This window comes from Miscanthus floridulus, chromosome 10 (assembly GCF_019320115.1).
Source record: "Miscanthus floridulus cultivar M001 chromosome 10, ASM1932011v1, whole genome shotgun sequence".
Lineage (NCBI taxonomy): Eukaryota > Viridiplantae > Streptophyta > Magnoliopsida > Poales > Poaceae > Miscanthus > Miscanthus floridulus.
The window spans coordinates 88,537,361-88,544,141 of record NC_089589.1 but is presented as its reverse complement, the minus strand read 5'-3'; the positions used below and the strand labels follow the sequence as shown (position 1 = coordinate 88,544,141).

At 43.4% G+C, this 6,781-nt stretch overlaps 1 pseudogene; it reads right to left on the bottom strand.

Annotated features, from left to right (window-relative positions):
* Positions 1-207: 207 nt before the first annotated feature.
* Positions 208-2,471, bottom strand: LOC136489002 (putative disease resistance protein RGA3; annotated as a pseudogene).
* Between the last annotated feature and the right edge of the window lie 4,310 nt (positions 2,472-6,781).

The window sequence follows — 6,781 nt, the reverse complement described above, 5'->3', positions numbered from 1 at the left end:
GGATATGAGTCAGTTAGTTGTTATCCCTTTGCATTAGCTGAAAGTTGTTAGGATTGGAGTATAAGTATTGAACATGTGTGATTAATAATGTTAGCCAGAGGATCAAGATTACCTCTCTTGCACTCAGGCGATGCCCTGTGCGAGTTACTGTTCACGATCCGACAATCCAGGCGCCGAGCACGGCGCCACCAATCCGCCGCCGGGAACTCAAACCTCGGCCTTCCTCCTCACACCCCTATGCCCTGAGACCCCGAGGCCGTAACATATAGTTTCATGCTTATCATAAAGGCTCATCACTCTGATGACCCTAACAGAATGTGGAAAAACTGAGATGTCAGCTGATGCAATAGCTTTATTTATGGATAGATACCGAACATTTTGTGGAATTTCAGTCGAGGTATCTCCTTCAATTCTGTGGAACTCTTCCCCAGCAAAAAAGCAAGCAAGATCGTGGATAAGGTCATGCAAGAGGTATGAATCATCACACGAATCTAGCTGAAGTATTGACCGTTGAGCTAACTCCTTCAAATAAAATTTGGCAATTTCACACTCGTCATCACTTCCATCAGAATCAAGCAAGTCAAGTAATTTCCACAAACGAGACACTTCTGAAGCATAAATCTTATAATCTTTGGGAAATAGAGAAAGACAAAGGAAGCACCGTCTTAATTGTACAGGCATGTGCTTGTAGCTCAACTCTAGTGCTGCCAAAATCTCGTCCCTCGGTTCTTTTAAGTCCCACAGTTCACTCTCCAAGACATTCATCCATCTCCTTTGGTCATTTTCATAGCGCAACATGCTTCCTAGTGTCTTAATCGCTAGTGGCAAGCCCTTGCACTTTGTAACAATACTCTTTCCAATCTTTATTAGGTTTGTTGGGATGTCATCAGACTCTTGTTCAGCAGTCAAGACAGCTTTGCAGAACAACGACCAGCTCTCATCAAAGCTTAGACAATTTAGGGGATAAAAAGGCATAGTCTGTATCAGCCTTGCCACTGCCTCGCTCCGAGTGGTAGCTATGATCTGGCAAACCTTTGCAGCTGTCATAGGAGCACAAAACAACTCCCAGCAGTCTCTTCGCTCATTCCATACATCATCCAACACAAGGAAAACTCTCCCCATTCATTACTGTTGCTAATTTCATCTGAAGATCAGCAAGTTCTGAATGCATACACTGCTGACCCGGTTCTGTTATGGAAGTAATGATGTTCCTTGTCATTGTTTTGATATCAAAATTCTCGGACACAAACACCCAGGCACGGTTCTCAAAGGACTGTCTCACCCTTTGGCTGTTATACACAAGTTGTGCTAGTGTTGTCTTGCCTAGTCCTCCCATACCAACAATGGGCATCGCAGAAACAGGATTTACTGCATTTTCCCCTTTCCTAGACAGTAACTTGTCAATTATCTTGTCTCTGTCTTGCTCTCGCCCAATAATGCTCTTGTCGAATACGACAGAGCTTGTATGCCGCAAAGTACTAAGATCTGGAGCAAATCGTCTCTCTCCATCATTCTCAGATAAACTGAAATGTTCAGAGTAGTGTATGATCTCATTGAACCTCTCGGTTATTTTCCTTGCTCGAAGAAGCAGGTCAGTAGGAACAACCACTACACCAGCATCCACCGGATAGGCCTCCATTTCCTTTTTGAAGAAAGAATAAGAGGATATATAGGTCATTTTCCATATATGATTCCTTTTTTCACGGAGAAATATTGGAACAAGATAAGACATGATAAATACACAACATACTCCGCCCATCCGTGAATAAATCAATTTCTAAAGTTATTTTAAATCAAATTTTTTAAGTTTGACTGAATTTATATAGTGCCAAAATTTATGACACCAAATTAGTATATTAGATATACCATAAACTTTATTTTAATAATTTGTCCATTTGGTGTCAAAAGAATTTGTGCTTTTTTCTATTAATTCGAACAAACATAAAAAAATTAAATTATGACAATTCTAGAATTTAATTTATTCACGGGGAGAGTATATAAAAGAAACTTATCTAATATGGCCTATTTGGTAGAGTTCCACGAAAAACAGCTCCACGGTGGACATGATCTATGATGAATCTGGATCCATCTATGATGAATCTGGGATCCAGATTCACATTTTCAGTGGTATAGCTTGATCATGTCCATAGTTGTATGCACAAAAATGATGATGAGAGCTAATTAATTACCTCATGCTTGCGCTTGCCGGTTTTGTGGACGCCGGCTGATCGGTCAAGAGCCGCCAACCTGCAGCGGTCAACCTCGTAGTCATACTCGTCCACCACGTCCTCCATGTCGTACGCCACTTCCTTGAGTTCCTTGAGCCGTAGCTTGGTAGACTCCTCGCGGATGTTCCAGTGCTCCTCGGCGTCATGCAGGGTTGCCCGGTTCCGGCGCATGGTCCTCTCCAGCTTCCTCAGCTCCTCCAGATCTTCCTCCTGGCTCACTGAAGACGAGGAGGACGGCGCCATGGAGAAAACGCGTAGGAAGGAGGATAGCTTCTCCCATGCCCTCCCTACCGACAGAGACGCAAACAGTCCGGACATCGTCGTCAATGGTGACTCTGCTCAGCTTACTCTTGCAGTAGGGTGGAGAGTAGTGGAAGAAGAGGACACTACGCCAGATTCGCACAGCAGAAACGGAGGCATTTTTACTGTAGGGGCGGCTGGGGTTGGGAGCGCTCCTACAGTGGGCGTCCTCGGAGCCCAGCAGCCAAGCCGTCCCCTACAGATGGCACTGTAGGGGCGACTGATAACATGAGCCACCCCTACAGTTGGGACTGATTTGTAGGGGCGGCTCAATCACCAGCCGCCCCTGCAGTGCCTATTTGTATAGGCAGCTGAATCACCAGCCGCCCCTACTGATGACGCACGAATAAATAGCAACCACCCTTTCTTCCATCTCGGGACACACTCTTTAAAAAAAGGTTGGGAGGCCTTTAGCTCCTCCTAAAAATTGCTCTACTAAGGAGGAGTTTTTGATCTCAAATCCTTTGATGGAGAGGTTCTAAAAGGTAAGAAAATGCTTCTCTAACTCTTTATTTCAAGTTTAATTCGTTGGTTAGTGAGTAATTTAATTTTTGATTTTCTCTCTCTTCCATGGAGCTTGAGCTAGTTATGAGTGAAATTGGACCCTAATTTTCACTATACTAGGGTAAATTAGGTAGAGAAGTAAGATTGCACCCTTTGTTAGTACATCTTTGTTGATTTTAGTGTAGTATTAGTGAAGTTTGATGCATGTGTCATGAAACCCTATATCTAGATCTAGATTTAGGATTTTGTTTTTTTCTTTTTCAATTTTTTCTTTATGTAACTAGGGTTTACATGTAGGTGAATGTGTAAGATTTTAATTGTTTCTAATGTGTAAAATATCCTCTACCATGACTACTAATTATCATTTAATATTTATTTTGATTCCTTTCTATAATGTGTGTTTTTAATTAGTTATGGATAAATAGGCCATTAATTAATTATCCTCTACCATAAAATTGGAATGGAGTTTGCATGAAAGGTAGGGGATGAAATATTAAATTTTGCTAAATGTTTTCTTTGAAATTATTTATTTGAACCAATTAATTTATATTTTAAAATATTTATGCATTAATAGTCAATTAATTAACTATCCTCTACTACCATGGTGCGTGTCTCAGGTATATACAATTATTCTCGAGTAATATTCTTTCTTTGGTTGTTTTGTTTCTATAAGATGGACTACAGAAACTCCTGGATGTATGGTTCATTAAGACACGACGCTCTTTTCCGTGATGAGGTGGACAAATTCATCGAAGTCACAGAGAAGCATGCAACGACGTTGAAAGAGAATAGTGACACGATTATTTGTCCCTGCAAAGATTGCAAGAACCTTATTGCATTTCGAGATGTGAGTACCATCAAAGAACATCTGATTAGGAGAGGATTTGTTCTGGACTACACAGTGTGGATTCATCATGGTGAAACAGTGGTTGTTGATGACAGCGACGATGATCTAGCTAATGAAGCTGAAACCCAAGCATACTTGTCCCGATTCATAGATGATCTTGAGCAATAAATGGATCGTGACTATGGCAATCAACAAGGTGGTGGCTTTGGCAATGAACAAGGTGGTGATGATGCTGGTGGTGCCAGCAATGATGGCGAAGCACGTGAGGGGGATGCAGATGACGGTGACAACTTGGACGAAATGCTTGGGGCCTTTGGACCAGAAATATTAGAAAAGAGTAAAAGAGGTCTAGAAAATCTTGAGAGGGTGATAAAAGCATTGAAGAAGACTGTGTATGATGCTGAGAAGGGTTGTCTGACATACTTCACACTGCTACATTTTGTGCTTGAGCTACTCATCCTGAAGGCTAAGTACGGCTGGTCGGACTGCAGTTTCGATGATCTGTTGTGCCTCATATCACGGTTGCTCCCACGGCCGGACACAGTTCCCGCCAACACATACCAAGCGAAGAAGGTTATAAGTCGACTCACATTGGGGGTTGAAAAAATCAATGCATGTCCCAACCACTGTATCCTTTTTCAGCGTGGCACATCGTTCGAGACTTTAGATACATGTCCTAGGTGTGGGGCTAGTCGGTACAAGAACAATGACCTTCAATGTGGGGTGGAAGCCTCCACAGGAAAGAGGAAGAAGGGTGGGAAGAAGGTAGTGCAAGAATCTCAGCCCTCAGAGGAAACTCCATTAGGCAATGATGCAAATAAGAGAAGAATTCCTGCCCTGGTTATGTGGTACTTGCCAGTGACCGACCGCTTGAGGCGTATGTTCCTAAACCCTAAGGAAGCCGTACTAATGACATGGTGGGATGATGAGCGCAAGGTGGATGATGATACGATCGCACACCCAGCCGATTGTAGCCAGTGGCAAGCATTCGATGCCAAGTACAAAGTAGAATTCAGTGATGACCAATGGAATGTATGGTTTGGCTTGAGCACCGATGGAATGAATCTCTTCAATGAGAGGATGACCGACCACAGCATATGGCCAGTCATCTTGACCATGTACAACCTCCCAACGTATTTGTGTTAGAAGAGGAAGTACCTTCTCCTCACCATTCTTATCTCCGCCCCCAAACAACCAGGCATCGATATAGACGTGTTCTTGGAGCCTCTGATGCAAGAAATGGAGAGGCTATGAAGGTATAGGGAGCCGATGTATGATGCATTCTGGCGGGAGGACTTCATATGCAAAGCAATAATATTTGTTACTACCAATGATTACCCCACGCTGTTTGCCCTATCTGGACAGTTCAAAGGCAAGACTGGATGCTTAGTCTGTTTGGATGGTACTAAATGGGTGTTTCTAAATGGATCCAGGAAGATAGTTTACATAAGGAATCGACACTTCTTAAAGACAGGTCACAAGTACCACGGTAAATTATACCTAAGATACTATGGCAACATCCCGAAGGATGAACCCCCTCTAGAGAGACGTCGTAATGGAGAATATGTGTTCAGAATGGTCCAAAACATACACGTCGTCTATGGAAAGAAGAATTCGGATGGAACGATCAGAGATAGAAGCACACCTCCCATCAAAGGCGTACCATTCAAGAAGCAATCGATCTTCTTTCAGCACCTGCCTTATTAGCCAGACTTGGAGGTCCCCCATGCCATTGATGCGATGCACGTGTAGAAGAATGTCTTTGAGAGTCTCATGGCTACCTTGATGGACACGGGCAAGTCAAAGGATGGTCTTAGATCACGAAAAGACATGGTGTAGCTGAATGTGATGCGGGAGATTTGGCCGGTACAACAGGATAATGGCAAGTACAGTCTTCCCACGGCTAGCTTCAACCTAACCCTAGAGGAGAGGAGAGCTATTTGCAATTTCCTTAGGGGGATCAGAGTGCCGACTGTGTTTTCAGCAAACCCGAAGAAGCTAGTGTCGATGAAGGACCTATCGTTAACATACTACAAGGCTCACGATTGTCATATGATGCTGACAGTGTTCCTACCAATTGCAATCAGGGCTATAAAGCCAGAGTTCCTAAAGATGGCCATCACCTGCATGTGCTACTTCTTTTCGAAGATCTCACAGAAGACGATTCGTAGGCAAGAGCTGAGTGACCTACATGAATTCATGGTAGAGACCCAGAACCAGCTAGAGATGTGTTTACCTCTCGCTTTTTTTGATATAATGGTACATCTCATGATTCACTTGGTTCATCAGATCAAGGCGCTGGGCCCTAGCTTCTTGCATGAAATGTGGTTCTATGAGCGGTTCATGTCGGTTCTAAGCCGATACGTGCATAACCGAACACACCTAGAGGGCTCCATGATAGAGGGTTACAATTCCAAAGAAGTCGTCGAGTGCTGCCAAGAGTGGCTAAAAGTATAGAGAGGGATTGGTAATCCCGATTCTCATCACAAGGGAAGGCTAGCTGGGAAGGGCACAAGTGATAGGAAAGTGTTCCTCGACAATGATTACAGAGAGGTGAGTCGGGCGCATTACAGTGTCTTGCAAAGTATGGCAGTGATGCAACCATACATTGATGAACACATGGCTATCATTATGGCTGTGAGGAATAGCCGTTTAGATAATTGGGTCATGAAATAGCATAAGCAACGCCTGACATCATGGTTGAAGGACCATAACATACAACCTGGAGAAACCATAGATTTTATTACCATCAGTCGGTTGGCGGCCAGGCCATCGAAACAGGTGACGTCTTGGAATGCTTATGACATCAATGGGTACACAAACTATACCGACACAAAGGACAGGAAATCTATGAATCAGAACAGCGGCGTCCGAATAGAGGCTCTCGATGGAGTGGGGCGAA